Source organism: Corapipo altera, unplaced genomic scaffold, assembly GCF_003945725.1.
Source record: "Corapipo altera isolate COAL_440 unplaced genomic scaffold, ASM394572v1 44, whole genome shotgun sequence".
NCBI lineage: Eukaryota > Metazoa > Chordata > Aves > Passeriformes > Pipridae > Corapipo > Corapipo altera.
In genome coordinates this window covers 5,514,848-5,535,196 of record NW_020884880.1, presented here as the reverse complement: position 1 = coordinate 5,535,196, position 20,349 = coordinate 5,514,848, and positions in this window count along the sequence as shown.

Genomic DNA, 20,349 nt, shown 5'->3' with positions numbered 1-20,349 from the left:
ATGACAGACACCTTCAGCCCACCCCAGGAAAACTGCACCTGAAGAAGAACGCAATATTAAGTTAACTTTAATTTTAACAGGAGGTGCCTTGTCTGCTTGTCCATCTGACAGAATGTTGGTCTTACATTGCTCTGGTGAATAGTGAAAGGAACTCTTATATCCAGTACCTGAATTCTCATATTCATCCTCCCAATCCTTCAATACAAAAATACTCATGTTCCCATTTTATAGAAAAAAGGTACACTTTGCACTGAAAAATGAAATATTTGTAAAATTTGCAGCAAGGAATTTAAGCTCTTCAGGGAATCCAGCATTTATGATCTAAGCTGAGCAGTCCACTCAAATAAGTATTGATTTCCCAGAAATATTTGTAATGAAATGAGTGGAGAGACAAATAGAATTTCTATCTGAATTGTTCATGGTATTGCCACTCTAACAATTACTGAACTGTTCAACTTCAGACTTACCAACAGATTTGACAGGAAATACTCACCTGGAAATTTTATGAGATCTTCATTCTTCCTGCCAGAATGTGAATATTAAGTACATAAAAGTAAGCTTTACCATGAAGTTTTAAATAACTTTAAAATTTATATTTTGTCTTTTATAACTCTTTGAGATGCAAATTTACTTCATCTGATCAAACTTCTATTGTCTTTGATAGTAGTTTTCCAAAAATAAAACTGTATTTCCCTGCTGACCTTGACCAAGACAAATTTTCCCTAGAAAGAATCGAAGATATTTTTTTAATATAAAAAAATCCCTCAGTGCTTGAATGTATGACATCTGAAATAGTTTTATAAATAGCAAACAGAATCACTTGAAAAGAAAAACTGCTATTTTAAAAGCAATGATGATGATAATGGAGATACAGTTTTAACCATGAGATTAGAAGTTTTTTGCTTTATTTATGCTCTTTTAAGGTCATACAGTTCAGTTAAAATATTCTGAATAATGACATAGTGTAGTGGTTTGAATCTTGTTTTCCCCCAGAGGCTAAAAAGTGGTAACCCCCGAGGGGTGGAGACCCCTGGAAGTTTTGAAGTTCTGCCCAATGAGCGCTCCTGCAGAAATGTTAACATATCACAAGCTGACCGGAAGAGAAGAGTTGTAGTTTGGGTTGTAGGAGAGGTAACCATGTTGTAGAGTCACGAGGAAGGGGCTCTGAGCCCCTCAGAGGCCTCTGGGGCCTCCCAGCCCCTGGCTGGGGGGACTGCAAAGACTTGGAACAGTGTTAGACTGGACTAAGTGTCTGTAGTTAAGCCGGGAGATGTTTTCCCCAAACTGGGCAGCGGCCGGAGAAAGCAGCAGCCGGCACTGACCGGAGAAACGGTGGCAGAGAACCAGAAGAGATAAGACGGAGTAACAGAGACATGCAGCACCAGAGAAAGAACTCCTGGAAGGAGAGCTGAGGAAAAGAGAGCCCGCAGCAGAGTTACAGAGTTCTGGGGGTAAGAACTGATACCAGACCCCCCAAAACTCCTTTGATCCCTCTGAGAAAAAAGAGGGAGATGGACTCCTATTTTGGAGAGCAGTTTTGGACATGCAGCACCTGAGAGAGAGAGAGAAGAGCTGAGAAGCTCAGAGCGTCCTGAGAAGCTGGACCGGGACGGAGAGGAATGCAGAGGGGGTGACCTTGGCTCCCCCCTTGCACTGTTGCCAAGGTGGCAGCCTGAGGCAGGGCACAGAGGCCCTGCAAGGAGCTTGAATCTCCTGGAGATACCAGACTGTCACGAAAACCCCCTGTGTCTTCGTGATATGACCGTGGTGGAACGACCTTGTCTGGGGTTACGTAGCCCACGGAGGAAGACCCCTTTGCCTGCGTCAAGGGGCCGAGGGAGCTTGGATACCTCCCTCGTGAGTTCTGGCAGAAAGCGAGCCACAGCTGCTGCATGCATGAGATGAGGAGACCTGCTGCCTTAGAAGAGACTCCTGCTTTGGGACTGGAAGGGATCTGTCCTTCTTTCCCTCCTGGACTTTTATTTGGAGGGGAGAAGAGATCTGATCCATTGTAAATACTATATGTCATGGTAGAGATAGTTGTGATTATGTGTATAATGTGTTATAGTATTTATTTGTACAGTCATTGTAATATATTCCCTTTCCCCCATTCTGAGTCTGGTTGTGTTTTGTCTGGAAAAACCCATCTCGCATTGGGTTGAGATGTGGGAGGGGGGATGGAGCTAGGGAATTAGGATTTTGGGTTATCTCAAACCATGACACATAGCTATAATTTAACAAAGCAAATGTGTTGGGTTTATTTTGTTTATGTTTTTATCAGAAAAGACTGATTTTTGTCTTACAGCAGTGACCAGTCATTTTCTGGTTTATTTAGTGCAGTTTTCTGCTTAGTGTTTTTAGAAGCTGGGTTTTAAAATACTATAAAATTTAAGTGAGACTAGGTGAGCCTTCAGCTATTGTATATGTCAACGGCTCAAACAAAATAAAAATTAAAAAAATCAAACTACATTTCCAAAGGAACACGGGAGAGCTTTCTGTGGCAGTTAGCAGATACATAAAGGCATTATTTTGCAGATATTATTGTTGATAGGTTTGATATACAGCATAGTTTGTCTGAGCCAATGGGATATTGTCCTCTTAACAAATCTCATCATGCCAGCAGTGTTGCTTCTATAGGATGGCTTATCAGCTCCAACCAGAGTCTGCTACACTTGCTCTTGCCTTCATAGCCTGAGAGGAAAATAAATTGTTCCCAAGCAGTTAATAAGAAAGAATTATTGTGAGCGAGATGCATGACATTATGAGAAAGCATGGTGTTTTACTGACTAAATGTTTCTTTGCAACCATCCCCATCTTCACTCACTTGGCAACATTCCCTCTTCTCTCCCCCTCCCTCCTAACAAAAAAAACCCCACCTCAGATTCAGTATAAATGAAATGAACATTTCATTTCTGGAACAGAGTCTCTTTAAACACTGTTACTGATGTGCTATTCTATTTCAAGAAGTGTACTTATGAGATTTCTGCTCTGCATTTTAATATAGACATTGGAGCGGGCTAGAGAAACATTCCAGTACTGCCACACTTATGACAACATGCATCTTCATTTTTGCTATCTATGCAGCTAAAAATGAACCTATACAAATACATTACATAGTATGTGAATATTAGATCTGAATACAACTGTCTTTTTTTTCTGTGTTAGCAGAGCCACTCTTGAAAAACTAAGGATTTATAGTACTGAAAGTATGCAGTTTATGGGCCAAATGTTTATCACCTGGCATATGTAAGCAGGTCCATTTAAATTAATGAAGCCACACAGGTAATAACGAGTGACAATTGGTCTTTTAGTAATTTCCTCACAACTATTGTCTGGGAATTAAAAACAAAAGGTCTTTGATAAACTTATACGGTGGCTAATAAATACAAAGGGAAATGTAGGCATGTTGTTGTACAGCTTTATTGTCTTTTATTGTGCTATTTACCTAAGGTCTTGCATAGCCAAGCAATTAAGCAGACCTTTAGCTTTATACCCCATGTCAAATCCCATTTTGGGTAAGGAGAAATGCAAACTGTTTGCTTAACTGTTACTTTATCCAGAGCAAGTAGGAAAATCAGATACCATATTTTTAATTTCATTTATGCAATTCTGATTCTTTGCAATTCAGCCATATGCCCTTTTATAATCCCAGTGCTGTCATGCAGGGTATTTCAGAAAGAACTGAGAATTCTTATGCAGAAACCACATCTGAGGGAATTGTTCAGTATTTTATTGCTTTGAAATGGAAAGTGACTGTGAAGATCAAAGTACAAGAGAAAAACACTGATAAAGACAACAATATTACAATTCCTAAATGTTCTGGACTTCCATAGTATCTGTAATCTGTGGACCTCAAAACGTTTTCAAATATTATTTAAACCTTTTAACATGTTTGTAGACATAGTTATTCAGGTTTATAAGTAGATAATATTAGAGGCAGAAATTATCACCTTCTTTTGAGAGGTGCCAAATGACATAGCTACCTGAGATAACAGGGGACGGACTGAGAAAGTACCATGTAGTTCTGCATACTTTTGAGACCACACAGTCAGTTTTTAACATACATGGAAATCAGACTTGTACCCTTCCTGTCAATATTCCACTTCCTTTATCTCGGCTTTTTTGCAGCTAGATTTAGAGCTTGTCATACTCATGATAGAAATTGCAAAGATCCTGAATTTTAACTGTCTTAATTGTTTTGATACAAATCTGTATAGATTTTCTTCTCTTCCCCCTCCCCCACCCAAACAATATTGGGTTTGCTAAGCCAATATGAGAAATTTCAATTTTCAGATATGTATAATTTCAGTATAATATTTTGATAACCCATACGTAGGTTTTGACACTCCTCTCAAATTCAGTTCAACAAAAAATTTCCCAGATATTTAACAATACAAGAAGTTTCATGTCCCTTTTCCAGGGAAGAAGCTCATTATATCTATAGGATCTGTGTGCATAATATTGAAGTATTGCACTAAATATGCACAAGTTCACATACTTTTCTTAGTACTGTAGTAGAATCTTATCTGTTTTCACTATATTTAAGACGAGAAATGATTAGGTGTCTGAGATTTGCAGAAAGAGTAATCACACAATGCATCAAATCTGCATGTGTTGGCGAAAACAGTCACAACAAAATGTATTATGCAGAACAACCGGTCGATTTGATTAATTCCTATTCAAAATAGAAAACGAGTAGGAAGATTTATTTCTTTTTATTATTCTGCACTACTAAAGCAAGTAAGAAGAGAAGGGGATAAGGGATAAATTGAATTCAAATTGAGATTGAGACAGGCAACATTCATAAATTCATATCCATGCTGTCCTCCCAGAGCTTCACAACTAATTGCTTTGAATTTTTCTCTAGTTCTTATCGAGGCCATCCTCCATATGGCTCCATATGGCTGAGTTTTTTCACCTTGAATTAGTTCTTTGTGTTTTCTCCCCTCCTAACCATAGCCTTTCTTAAAACTCATATCTGAGAACCTTAGACTTATCTTCCTTTTGCTAATAAAGCACACTTCCTTATGTTAATAAAGGAAATATTAAAAAAGATCTTAATTAAAACACCTTCTAAGTAAATTTGTGGCTAAAATATATGCTGAGTTGTTATGCAGCAATCTGCATTCCTAGTCAGTACCTATTAGCACATCTCTAATGAATTCTCCTCCATGCTGATTCTTGAGTATTGCCATGTCCAGTTCAGAACTTTGAAACAAAATACTCAGAGTAATTGGGAAATCAACAACTTCTCAAGACTATTTTCATGCAGAGAAACATCTGGTGCCCTAAAGTAAAGCCATAGCCTTAAAAACAGGTGGAAAACAGCATCCACTTGTTAATCATGTTGGGGCAGAGGAACATCCCCATAGGAAGTTTCTGAAAAAGAAGAAGAAATAATTTCCAAAAATGGCTGAGAACAACCTCAAAGAGATAAACAGATAGAGATTTGCAAGCAGGAAAGAAGGAAAATAAGAGGAAAGATAGTGTAGGAGGGCTTCAGCTTCAGCCAGAAAGAGGAGTCATGTGTATGCTTGTGTGTGTCTGTGTGTGCAGACACTCAGGGAATACGGTTCCTCTGCTCACTGAACAAACTATGATAGTTGTACATAAGGAAAATGGAAGGGAAAACAACTTACAAAGTACTCTATCCCTTGTGCTAAAGGAATAATTGTGTTTAACAGACTCTGCTAATAGTAGATCTGGTAGAACCAGCTGTACTAGTAGGCAGGCATTTTCTTCTTAGGTCACCCTTAGGACTGGAAAAATGTTACAACATTACTTTGATGCTATGAAAGTATATATTTTTTTTCTAACTAAGTTAATCTGAACTTCCTAGAGAGGGAAGGATGCGTTGCACCAAGCAGAGGATATGAAATTCAAATCTTAATTTGAATACTGAAGAATCAAATCCAGATAAAAACCCATGGTTTAAGTCCCTTGCATGTTTAGACCTGCTTTGTCAAAGTCTTAACTGAATTGTCTTACCTGTGCTTAGTGCCAATGACAACTAAGCTTCAAATTAAACAAGTCCAAAATTATTTTGACACATTAAACAGAGAAAACATTACACAGGTGTAGCTGATGAAAGTCTATTCCAGTGGAATGAATCTGCATTGCAAGGCTATGCAGTTTTCCAGTAAGAGAATGAACTGCAGGATTTATCCAATAGAAAAGGAGTATGGGTCTTCCATTCTCTAGCAGGAGGGGATACTTTGAGAGTTAACTCTCAGAACAGATTCTAGCTCCCTGAAGTCATAAGTCCCCATCGGTACATAGACCAGTGTGTTCCTGCATACAGTTAGGTATATTTTTATTTGGCAATACCAAGAAAAGTTTCCCATTAAAAGCTGTCTGAGGGGAAAAAAGAAAGACCTGGGTCTGTCCTGAATATAGGCACTAGCCAATATAGGGGCTCGGATTTACTATATATTTAACAGAAATTTCCTTATTTACTCCCTGTCATATGTAAAATACCTTCTATGCTACTTTTCAAATTAAGGCACATATAATTTTCCAGCACACCTTTTCAGCCTGTTAATTGTTCTCCAGCTGAGGTAGACACTGACACTAACCAGGCTAAGCCTTAGACCCATAGGACATGCAGGTTGAATTAACAGGAAAACTTAGTTTGGGCATTTCTTGATTCCTAAATTTTCAGTAAGAATATTCTTTTATGTTCTTTTTGAGTAATTTCCTTTCACCTGTATGGACTAATCTACAACAGTGATTGCATCTGGCCATTGCCCTTGATAACAATACCTGGTACCCAACTGTAGTTGCACTGTGAGTTACTGGATCACTTTACTGATGCTCATTTACACCAACTGAGAGTCTGACCTACTTCTGCCAACTAGGAATGGACTCATTTATTTGCTCTTGCCTGCCTTCTTTGCTTAATAGTACCCCTACTTCATAATACTAATGTACCATCTCAAAACCTGATGAAGCATAGCAAAGTTGAAGCAAAAAGGTTTAATCATAACCACTTTTGGTCACCAGTAACATGTGTCTGTAACCTTCTCCATAGATTGTTCATTACAAGGCCTATGGCACCTGAATAAAATTATTTCCAACTTTTCTCTGTAGAAAATAATCATATATTCTATTGACCTAGAAACCTTGCTTATCTTAGGGGATGCTCATTAAAAAACAATGGTAAAACAGTAAAGAATGAAGAAAACAGTAATAAGAATGGAAAGCAAAATAAATGTTAACTAAAAAGAAGAGGATTTAGAGGAGCTTGGTCATGTCAAGAGCAAGGTGAAAAAAAAGTAAAATGAGGAGAGGAATGAAAAAACCAAAATAATTATTCATTGTGCTATTAGATTTCTTGCATGAAGGAACAATATTTAAAGCTCAAGAGTGAATGTGTTTTAAATATTATAAAATTAATGTCAGAATGGAGATTTATGTATTTAGTACAATGTTCTCCTGCCCTGGGAGTTGGAAATGTAGAGTGATTATCAGCTAGGTTTCTGTTTTTCTTGAGCAGGTACCTTTCTATTATTACCCTGTTCCACTGTATGATCATATTTTTTGCATAATTTAGATCTGCTATATGCAAGTGCCTCCATTTTGAACAGACCATATGGAGAGCTCCATGAGTGCCCAGGGAACCAGAAGTATGCAATGATTAACCATGGTTTCTGTTATTTGTTAAGCAGATGAAAAGAGCTGTGAAATAAAAGGCATTTCATGATGCTTTCTATGTCCTTGTACTGTCCTTTGTTTGGTTGTGCTGTACTAAGGAGAAAAAAAGGCAGGTTTTAATATAGAAAAGGAAATTGCATAGCCATTCACAGTATCCAAAGCTAGAAACAAAGGAAAAGAAGGCACTGAAAGAAAAGGCATTGTTCTATATAATAGGTCAGTGATGATGAAGTAAAGGAAAACAATATAGATTACACATGTATATATTTTCTGGATCTACATTTTACTGGATCTAAATTATGAAGAGACAGATAAAGAGAGGAAAATGAGGCAGAAGGAAAGATTCAGAAGACATGAACCATCATTTGAGATTCTAAAGAGAAAAAGCTATTAAACCATTTTTACCTCCGAGATCTCTGAAATTTGTTAACATTTGTTTATTTAAGAACTTATATAAGTTAATTTTATTTACTTTTTTTCTTTCAAAAGAGAGAAAAAAATACAGCACAGTAAGGTTTTTAGTTCACATAATATAATTTAGTTTACCGTAAGTTAATATCAACTTATGTACATATCAACTTATGTAGCAGATGCTGGTATTTTAGGTTGGAATATTAATATGGCAACAGAAAGTCTAGGATCAGATAATTTCCAGATAATTCATGGGTCATATTTGACTTTAAATAATGCATCACAAAGGATGAACACCATAGATCCTACCTTGGAATAGCTTGGCTACACCCACAGCTGTGGCCTGTTTGACATACATGATGGGCAGATAGCAAGCACTCCATTGGAGCCATAATCAGTGTCCCTGTTGGTGATGCCTTATGCCCAAATCACTTCGTGCAGCAGTCCAGGTGCAGAGCTAATATCATGATGATACATCTTTATGCATTAAGAACTCAGAAAAAAATATATCTGATGCAGAAGAGAAGGATTTTCAGTTTTGGTTGTAGTTAAGTCACTATATTATGTCATCTACATGTGACCTATGTAGCTTGTTCCTGCTAATCCTTTACAGACAGAGACTTTGGTTGATGCTTGCAAAATAGGAGATGTTAATCTCTCGTAAAGAGCAGAAAATATAGAAATTAGTGGCAAATATCATCAGATGGTACAAAGAAAATGAGAGAGGTAAATTAAATTATTCCAGTTAATTTAGAAATTGGAGAGAAAAGAGAGAGAAAATAGAACTGAAGAGACCCTGTGTAGACATTCATTGTGTTTGCTGACATGAGATAGAAGCAGAAATTATTCAGATTTTGTTGGCTGACAGGAAAGAAGAAGAAGAAGGCTCAATGATCATTTTTAGCAAAATGAGTAAGTGTCTGTTGTCCTAGAGCTTAGTCCTTGGTCTGAGGTTCAATATGATTTTTTAATAATATTCAATAAAGAGTTCAATACTGCAATAGTGGAGACAATTTAGGTTCATTAAGACTTTCAAATCTTGAGGGAAAGATTTGGATCTGATGCAATTCATGTGGGTTAACTTGAAAAAAATTTATATTTCAGATTTTTTTAGGGCAATTTTTTCGCAGAAAGCAATAGGGTATGAAATAGTTGCCACTGTTAACCACTGTTCTCCCTAGGAGGGTTTTTTGTTGTTTGTTTGTTTGTTTATTATATGTCATCACCAAACCCTTGTTGTGAATAGCATAGGGACATTATTAACTCTATTGATAATGTCTCCTAATAAAAAAATTGTCCATTTATTTTTATTTTCTTTTTTTTTTTAAATTTTAACCAAAAGCTTAAATACTATTACATTTTGACATTGGTGTTACCCAATGTGTGGAGGTCTCCCTTCAATATTTCCATGGACTTGAAACCTTTATCACTTTACTACCCTTCTGTGCAGTTTCCAGCTTTGACTTTTTGAAAGTATCTAGATACCCACACTGGAACAATTTTAAAGCAAGTGCAAAAACAGAATTGCACTTTCCAGAGAACTTTCTAATCTAACCAGTTGCTTCATGAGATTTGGGGACCATTTGAGGTGGAAAGGTGTTAAAAAAAGATTTTAGGAACATGATTCTGGCACATAGTGCAAGAAGTGCATCTTATGACTATTTTTCAGTGTCAAAGTCTTCTTTTTAGAACACTCGTTTCATAAGTTAACAACATTTCTTCCACTGTCTCTTGTTACTTTGCATCTCATAGACTTGATTGTCCAGATTTAGATATGTAAGCATGATAAAATAGAATCACAGAGTCATAACATCATTTAGGTTGGAAAAGATTTACAAGATGATCGAGTCTAACCATTAACTCAACAGTGCCTCATCCACCACTAAACTGTGATCCTAAGTGACACATCTACATGTTTTTTTAAGTACTTCCAGGGACGGTGACTCAACTGTTTCCCTGGGTAACCTGACAACCCTTTCTGTGAAGAAATTTGTCTTAATGATAAGGAAATGAAGAATGAGACAGCAAAAGGAGAGATTTTATGTTCTACAACTATGCTAGACTTGCTTGGTATAATTTCTATAGAAATCTTTAGGATTGCTATTACTTTCTGTATGTGACACCCTAGTGCATCATGTTCTAGTTGGCCTAAATACGCAGTACATATCAAAAAGAATGGAAACTGCTCCTCTCAGGAGCTGATTATAGATCTTAAGAATTTTAACTGAAATGGAGATAAAAGAAGAGAGAAAAGATTCATAAATGCTGACAGAGAAAAGAAGCATGCCACAATTAATCTCATGTGACATAAATGCTAACCTTGCCAGTACTAAGAGAGAAATCTTTATTTCCTCCCTAAGCCCAACACTTACATTCCTTAACAACAATCCTATATGTAGAACCTGTGACATTTTGACAAGTGCTCAAGAGCTCATTCTGAAAACTTGTTGTTTGAGAGATTTTACAAGAAGAGTCATATGTTTAAGAGTGAATCTGTCAATCAAGTGGCAAAGTACTGCTTATGATTTTGTGGGTTTTGATTCATTCGTGAAGCCTAGCAATTATGAAGATGATTTGTGTGGATTTTTTGACTGAAACCATGTTTTGTTTAGCCATCCAGAATAATTGAAGGAACTAAAATTTATTTCCCATCCAAAATTATAGAATCATAAAATGATTGGGTTTGAAGGGGCCTTAAAGATCATCTAGTTCCAACCCCCCTGCTGTGGGCAGGGAGACCTTCCACTAGACCAGGTTGCTCAAAGCCCCATGCAGCCTAGTCTTGAACACTTCCAGGGATGGGGTATCCACAACTTCTCTGGCTAACCTGTTCCAGTGCCTCACCACCCTCACAGTAAAGAACTTCTTCCTAATATCTAATCTAAATCTATCCTCTGTCAGTTTAAGCCATTCCCAGTTGTCTTATGTCACTGTGAAAAGTCCCTCTCTAGTCTTCTTTTAAGTCCTCTTTAGGTTCTGGAGGGCTTCTCTAAGGTCTCCCCAAAGTCTTCTCTTCTGCAGGATGAACAGAATTCTCTCCACCTTTCCTCACAGGAGAGGTGTCCAGCCTGGGATCACCTTAGTCACTCAGCTGGACTTGATCCAACAGTTCCCATGTCTTGAGTTGTTGGCCCTAGAGTTGGATGTAGTAGTCCAGACACAGATACAGTATCAGAAGAGCAAAGTAGAGGGGGGAGAATCACCTCCCTTGACCTGCTGGCCATGCTGGTTTTGGTACAGATCAGGATACAGTTGGCTTTGTGGGCTGTGAGGGTGTGTTGACAAATCATGTTAAGCTTTTCGTCCACAAATCTTTCTCCCCAGGGCTAGTCTCTATCCATTCTCTGCCCAGCCTGTGCAAGGTCCTGAACCTGTGCTGACCCAGGTTCAGGACCTTGCACTTGTTCTTGTTGAACTTCATAATGTTCATATGGGCCCCCCTCTCAAGCCTGTTGAGGTCTCTCTGCATGGCATCCCCTCCCTCCAATGTGTTGACAGCACCACATAGCTTTGTGTTGTCAATCCACTTTCCATATCACCAACAAAGATGTTAAAATGTGCAGGTCCCAGTATTGACCACTGTCACTCATCAAAATCTTTGTAACTGCTTTAAATCAAAATGATGTAAGCATGTCTATGGTACCTACACAGATAAGAATTTTGTGATACCATCATTATCCCTTTTATCCAACTCTACAAATTTCAGACTTAATTATGGACAGATGATCACAACTCATTCTTCTTGATTTATTTTAGGTAGCTACTTTAGGACACTCTTCAATAGAAAACCCTACATTTGGTGTGTTGAACCCTGCCTACAGTGAATGCAAATGTACCCTAAAAAACAAGTGATGAAGAGGTAGTAAAGACATGGTTATCTCTTCTAAAAACAGATCATTTTCCCTAGCTTAATGACCAGCTTACTATCAAGATCCTGAGACCAGTGTCTTAGGAAAAATTGCTTTTCCCTACAGTCACCTTTTAGAAAGGAAGGTGGAAGAATGGTTTGAAAGAGTAGATAAATAGTCTCTACTTTATACTTTATACTCCTTTATACTATGAAATGTAACAATACCTAAAGTATATATTAAAGTTATAGTTGTACTAATGAGTTTTCTTTTCCCCCTCCTCCTTAAGAAAAAACTCATCTTTTTCAACATTAATAAAACATTTGAAAATATCCTTTAAAAATAGTTGAGAAAGAATCTCAGGCCTTCATACTTCAAACGTCTGATGAACACACATATTACTTCTGAAGCAGTAACTCTAGCTCTCAGGAGAGAGGAAACATGCAAACCTGACCTCATATTCTAAAGGGGATGCACCACAGACTATCAGGTTCCATCAAAGAATATTTAGGGGCATATTGACAATGTGTTGTGTCTAAATGCAAGTCTCATAACAATTTAAGAAATTAAAGTCTTAACTTTAATTGGACTGTGAGACTTTCCCATGTAAGCATCCAAAGCAATTATAATACTGATGTAAACATGGAAACTTATCACTGATTCAAGCACCAAATTGCTGGTTCTTAGAACATATCATAAAAGCATTGAGACCCTAAAAGGTGATATTTGTTAGCAAGTTAATCCTTTCAAGCCTCTGAATGAAACTTGTTTCACAGAATCACACAATCACAGAATATGCTGAGTTGAAAGGGACCCACAAATATCATCAAGTCCAACTCTTAGCCCTGCACAGGACTGTCCCCAAGAGACACACTATGTGCCTGAGAGCATTGTTCAAATGCTTCTTGAACTCTGGCAGGCTTGGTGCTGTGAACACTTCCCTGGGGAGCCTGTTCCACTATCCAACTAAGCGAAGAACCTTTTTCTAGTATCCAACCTAAACCTGTCACTAGTCACCACAGAGAAGAGGTCAGTGTCTGCTCTTCCCTTATGAGGAAGTTGTAGCCTGCACTTCAGTTCTAATCTCAAGAATACTACAAGGAGATACTCCTTTTTTCTTTGAACTGAAATTCAACTTTCATTACTCCTGTTATTGCTGCATTCTCACTCTTACTCTCATTAACCATCTATTTTTGGTGAATTTTATTCACATCAGCTCTAAAGGAAACAGGAAAACAATACTTGCAAGAAGACAACGAGGAAAAGAGAAAAAACTTTCAACACAATTTCAGGATGCAGAAAAATACCTACCATGATATGATGGTTACAGCAAATACTGGTTTTTTTCCAAAAGAGTCACCAAGATTTATTTTTTATTCTGCAGCAATTTTAAGAACATGTTGAAGTATGCTATCATTGCAGGTGCTATCAACTTTATCTGCTTTAAGTGAGCATTTGTGGAGAGATGTTAGCTGGCTAAAGTAAGGAGAGCAAAAATAAGAAAACTGGAATCTACTTGTTCCACAGAGTATCCCATAGTAACTGGAATATAAGATTACACTTGTATACTTTCTTCCTCAAAGTCCTTAAAGAAAGAAGTATATAGCTCCTTCAAAACTTAATTTTCCATTCTTATGCATGCAGCATTAGATGTTGTTCCTTTGTGCAAATGGTATGATAATGTCTCTACCTTTGGGAGACAAGTTTCTAAGAGCTGAAGAGAAATACAATCTCTCAAAGGAACAGATCCAAAATCAGTTTGGGTGTAAAAAGATACAACTAATTGTTTTCAATTGGAGTGATCCAATACTATAATCTTCAGGCAAAATTTCCATTTTTATAATCAAAGTTGGTAGGATGTATCTATAAAAAAAAGATGACTCGGAGAGCCGCATATCCTATTTGTCTTTCAAAGGTGAATTGCAAGTGTTTTCCCCTTTAATCACAAGGTCAAAAGTATTTTTGCTGCTTGACACAAGATGAAAATACAAATAATGAGCCAGATATCTAACTGGTGAAAGTATGTACAAATTCTATTACACCATATCTGAGTTTAGCCTCTTCATCTTTTGACTGGAATTATTAATGATGACATAATTCAGCTCCCCCCTCCCAGCAGTAATGTGCAAAGAAAATAGATACAAAACAAAATAACCAGTCCTGTTAGATATAACTTCAGGGTTTGCATGTATCGCGTTTCATCCATGTTATTTAACAATGGAGTGCAGCAATATATATGTGATCTTTTTGCCTATGGAAGCAATTGTGTTGTTCTGTTCTAATAGACTTGTCACCTTTTCAAGTTAAGAACCTTTCTGTATCAGTACTGTTAATGCTCATGATTTTATTCTAGCTATCATGGCTTTTCTTATTTTTTTTTTCCCTGAAAGCTCCAGCTTGCAGAGATGAGTATGTCGAAACTGCTTTTTTCCTTTTTGCTTTCAAACTAAAATTCTTGTCCTCTTGGTTATAATAAAGCTTGTGAAAACAGGACCTCAGTGCACTTCAAAATAAATAGGAAGACCTAAGATACTTTAAAAATCTATTTTAAAATATTTTCTTTTTTAAAGCCAATTCCATTTCTTACTAAAACCAGACTTGAGATTTTTTTAAGATTTGAAATTGGTAAACTTCTATCTCCCCACATCTGCCAGGTTGAAAATCTTCTCTTAGCCATGACTGGCAGATATTGAGAGAGCAGAAAATGAGTATGCAGTCTCCCAGTTGGCTTTCTGTGAATTATTTACAGATGACAGCAGCATTAGAGAAGTCCAGACAGCTGGACTGTGTGTAAGACTTTCAGTGAATGATTTAATTTAGAATGTTGTTTCAGGGAGATAATGTAATTAATGTAGTTGGGAGATGAGAAATCTTACACACTGCATCTGGAAGTTTCTCCTCAGGAAATCCTTGTAGCTCACTGTTTCTGTCAAGCAGGGTAATGTGCCCCTAAACCACTCCTGACAGAAGACATACCATTGCATCAGCAGAACCAGGAACATACACGATGTGAAATAGTGAATGCCAATGTCTTTGCACCAAGAAAACACACTCATGTAACAAAAAGAAACTTAAATCAGCTGGAACCTTGTAAAGTGAATCAAAGAAACAACCTTAGCCAAGAAGATGTTCTGCTGGTTCTCTTACTAGGTAAATAAAAAAAATGAACAAGTGAGGAATATCATTATTAGGCAGAGTAAATGCCTGGCTTGCACAGAAAACAACAGGAAAAGTTGCTACAGCAACTAATAGGGTTTGGGGGTTTTTTTAAATTTTATTTATTTTGTTTGATTTGGCACTGTAGTCATGAAGAAACAAATAAGTCTGAGAACAAATATATACATTTTCAGATTGACTAAAATCTTAAATTTATAAATCTGAATATTTAAAAGTAACCAGAGAAAACAATCTGGATTTAACTTTTATTTTGGCCATTGAATTTCCTGCCTTTTAAATCACATTTTCAAGCTTTTACAATTAGCCATGAAACCAGAAACTTAAATTAACTAAACTGTATAGAAACATTGAAAATTTGAAAGAAAAGTCAAATAAGAATACTCTGCTCAACGCCCAATGGCTCACTTCTTTCAAGACCAAACAACCCAATCCACTTCTAAATTCTACTAAAGCTAAATAAATTCTCTATGCATACAGTTTTTTCATCTGTGGAAATTATGTAAAAGAAAAAGAACAATATGAGAATCACTTGCACAGACATGTTTCTGATGAGGATGGAATTTGGGTATATGATTTTTTCAAATGAATTATGCAAAGAAAGAAAAAAAATGGATCCTTATATGGAAAGAAAAGGGCAAAACCAAACTGATGGAAATTTCCCTCAAAAAGATGGTTATTTCTTTATTAATTACTAGTAACAAATTCAGCCACTATTGGCTACTGTAAAAATAGCTGGAAATGGCTGCCTACTGTTCTCGTACAGGACTCGGAAAATATATAGTATCTCTAAAACATAACAATGAAAAATATGTCATATTTTAATGAGAGGTTGTTTAAAAAAATTTAAATTGAAAACAATTGTAAAAAATTATCTAAGTAGAATTGTGCTTATTTATGGATAGTACAAAATTATCTTTCAATCTTCTGATTTTAATAGAGGGACTTGCAGAAATCAACTAATATAGTTTCTTATGTACTTTAAACACTGTTTTAACTTCCTTTACAACAAGAGGAGAAAAAATATTTCATTTCTCTGCTTATCCAGATTTTTGAAAGAGCAAAAGGTTAAAAAATTAGTTTAAATGAAAGGACACATTTTTTTAAACAGCAATCATACAATTCAGAGTGAGTCTTTAATACAAAATTTAGTCATTTTAGTAGCAATGGTGATTTTATTTAAAAATACATATCTTACTTATTATGCTTTCAGACTGTATTCACCTTGCTTAGACATATTCAGAGCTCTCTTGAAACAATCCTAATTTGTTATAACCAAAAGATGGCAGTACTCCATGCAGTATACATTGCCTTCCACTGTTATTTCTGTTCACAGATCTCTTTGCAAATTCCTTTTTTTAGTGCTGTAGTTTAAGTTATCCAGAGCAGAGAACTATTTAGAAATCTTTCATAAAAGAACATATGATTATTAATATGGGAAGGTTAATGTGGTTTTGGAAAGCTTAAAAATAAGTTATTTTAAATTTTTTTTCTTTAATATGGTTTCAGACTAGTGAGCCATCAGAATTAAATGAACAGCACTGAGATGATTCACCTGAAATTCTGTTTTAAAGAAACTCATTCTCCTCTTTTGGGGGTTTAAGTACCAGTTAGTTTGTCTCATCTAGGTCTCCTGACTCTTTTCAAAATACTTTTTTATTTTTAATGTCTTCTTTTTCCTGTTTGCTGTTTCTTCCTTGTCCTGTCTCATACTTTACTGTTCCCTTGTCTACTGTTAGGCAGACCTCAGCATTTGTGCCCAATACCAGCTCCTTCATGTAAACACCTTCATTATATACCACTATCCATCCTGTGGCTATGTGTTATCGAATATCTGCACACTGTTGTACCCACAGTGGTCCGAAGTCACATTCCTCTGTGAGACCGAACGTAAACCAAGGCAGCTCTTACCCAGTGATAACAGAGTTTGATGGGGGTAGATGCTCAGTGGCTGTGTGGCCTTGACCACGTAATACAAAAGCATTAATGAAGAGGCTGACAACAGAACACACTCCTCACTTTTTGGGATGAAATCAAGAGCAGTCAAAGGAACATATAGAACGGTCACTAAGAAAGCTGGATTTTTAATATCGTTTTAAAAGGTGAAATTAAAACCAGAACTGTTTTACTGAACAAATCAAGGGAAAAAAAGAGATGTAGGAAAATAAACCAAGACTTTGTGGTTCAAAAGGAGGAAAGAAATGGAATTGCTAATAAATGAACAACACAAATTCTGCATGGTCACCCTAGAAAGTGCCAAAGACTTAATGAATGCTGCGATCCTAAACATGAGGATAAAACAATGAAAGTCTTCCTTATATGAAGCCTTTGATGTAAGGGAACCATTAGGTGGATGGATGTGAGAATCATGGCCCACAGGCAAAATTCTGAAAATATACAAAAGCTTAATAATTAATGGTTATCTATGCTCTACTTTATTCCTACGCAGATACCTTCAAACAAACAAGAGAAGTTCTTCCAAATGGCACAGGCTGCTAAGCTGTGAAAGGAACAGGTGAAAACAACTGAAAAGCCTAAGCATGGTGCAGAATAAGCCCATTCAAAACAGTCCCAGAGGTAAGACAAAGATACGTTGATCCAAAATGTAATTCATTGTTCATATGGAAAGCTGCAAGGGAGAATAAGAAACAATGTATGGAAAATGAGCTTCAGTGCAAAGAGTCTGAAAAACTGAATTTTCAGCTCTGTAACCTATAAAGAGAATCACACAAAATAATGTTAATGTGAGACACTCCAGAATGTGTAGGGAGACACATTGCTGGGTTTGGGGGTTTCTTTGCTTATTGTGTTGTCATCTACATTTTCCACTGACTCTAACTAAACTAAAGACTGATTTTATTATTTTCTGATACTTATGCTTACCAATGCTTGTGGATGCTGATGATTTCAGAACTCTGTTACCATACACTCATTAAGTGAGGATTCTGGGATCTGTCACATATAATTCTTCCTCTCTGTCTTCTCCTCCACTGTTATAAAGTTCTGACTTTTAACAGAGGCTATATTGAAAAAGGGTGATTTTCAGGTCTTTCCATGTTGAAGCTTGTTCTGTTTAATGAGCTAACAAATTTTTTGACTTTAAAAACTGTTGCATGGCTGACCTGAAATTGGAGGTGTGGGTAAAGGGGAAGTAGAAAGAGGGCTAACTATGAATATTCTGTGACCTTAGAGTAGGTTAATATAATCTATTTCAAGTAGTTCCTTTGCTACCTGCAAATTGCTGTTTCATGACATGATTTGTAGTGATAAAGCAGTAAAAGCACCTAGTACCTTTCCTTTTTATATGGAAATAAATATTAACTACTAATCAATGTCAATTAACAGCTTTGTTTTCCCTACAATATATTAAAAAAACTAGTAACAACATCAAGTAGAAGACTCAAAATGGTAAGATGTTAATTATGCTTGGTAGGAAGATTCTAAAGATAGAAAGTAGATATCACAAAACAAAAACCAGTAATGATAAAAAAATCAAAGGTACATGAAATTGTCACTGGGAGGAATCTGCTTTATGTCACAAGATGGTGGACAGTAAATCTAATGATAATATTTAAGAACAGTTTAGAAAACATGAGAGAAGGAAAAAACTTAAGTCATATTCACAGGTCATGGTTTAGAAATGATATTCCCCAAATTAGTGTTCCCAAATACTCTAAACACCAAGGTCATGGGTTCTATTCCCACACAGGCTTTCCACTCAAGAGCTGAACTTGATGATCGCCGTGGGTTCCCTCCCACTCAGAATACTCTCTGACTCCATGATTCTGTGAAACCATGCACTGCTCGTTCACTCCCCACTCCCTGTTTCCCCATCTCATGGCCAGATGGAGAGGAGAACTGGAGGCACAAAAGGTAAAGATCATGGGTTGCGATAATAAAAATTTACTGGAAACAGCAATGAAATAAGAAAACAAACAGTGACAGCGACAATATTAATAACAAAAGTGTACAAGAGAAGTGAGTGATTCACATGCAAATGCTCACCACTATACCATGGGGAGCCCACAATGTCTGACCTCTGCCACACTACCCTGACCTGGAAGGGACCCCCTTCCCCTGCTCCGGAAAAGGACGTGAGTTTATAAAATAACACCCAGGTCCTAGCCATGCCCCATCCTGACTACGGCTAAATTAATCCTGTCCTGGCTGTAATCAGGACATCAAGATAATGGAATCACAATATGTAATAGAAAAAAGACATCTCTGAAGATAAATATTATACAAGTGTCCGGAGTGAAAATACCAGCTAAGTGCTTTACTTGCCTAGAATGAATAGGTCTATCAAAGAATCTGAATGTAAGTATAAGACTGAAAAATTGGCTGGACTGTTGAGAAGTTTACATTTGAGAAATTATGCTGATTACCTAATCCTGTGAGAAAGTGATCTTAACAGTCATTAATATTCTATGATTCACTGTACCTTGTGTAATTGTGGTTACACTATGAAATGTCAAGACTTAATCTGAGGACAAAAAAATGGAGTTTGTCTTTAATAACAAATATAACTGTTGCTACCACTAAGGATGGATTCATGTGAAGTCCAACTCCGGAAATTTTCGTGTGCTGAGACCTGGCACATTTCTATGCAATACAAATATATTTTTATTATATATTTCTATGAAATTTATGGAGTAAGAAATACTTTAGTTGTATTTCTATGCCATAAGAGTACAGCAGGTGACCTTCTGACTGTACAGAAAGTGAATATCAGAGAACGAAATGAAGCAGAAGAATGTTCCAGTCATGATCCATGTAATAGTGGCCATTAGCCCTGGGAGCAATTATCTCTTTTAATCCTTAACATTTAAATTTGCAGAAAATATCTGGCATTTAAGAATATCAGCATGTGAAAAGAAACCAGAGAGTCGACTATGATGAGAGAAATGGAAAAGTCCATTCCATTTATGCAGCATCACTTTACCATTATGTTGAATAAAGTGCATTTTAATTTTTAATCAACTCTAAGTCCTCTCTCTATTGTAACTCAGCACAAAATGAATGAAACAATTATTGTATTGCAAAGTGACCCTCTCTTGAAAAGACAATTGTGCTATAAATCCTGAGTACATGATATGTAAACCTCTTTTTATTCTTGAACTCAGCCCTTTCCATACTCTCTGTATGTAATATACCTTTCACCACTTTACCCAAAGTAGGAGCTGTGGTAGTAGTAATCAAGGAAAGACAATTCTTTGTGAAGATATTCAGATGGGAAATATTAAAAAAGGGCTTAGAAAATGTT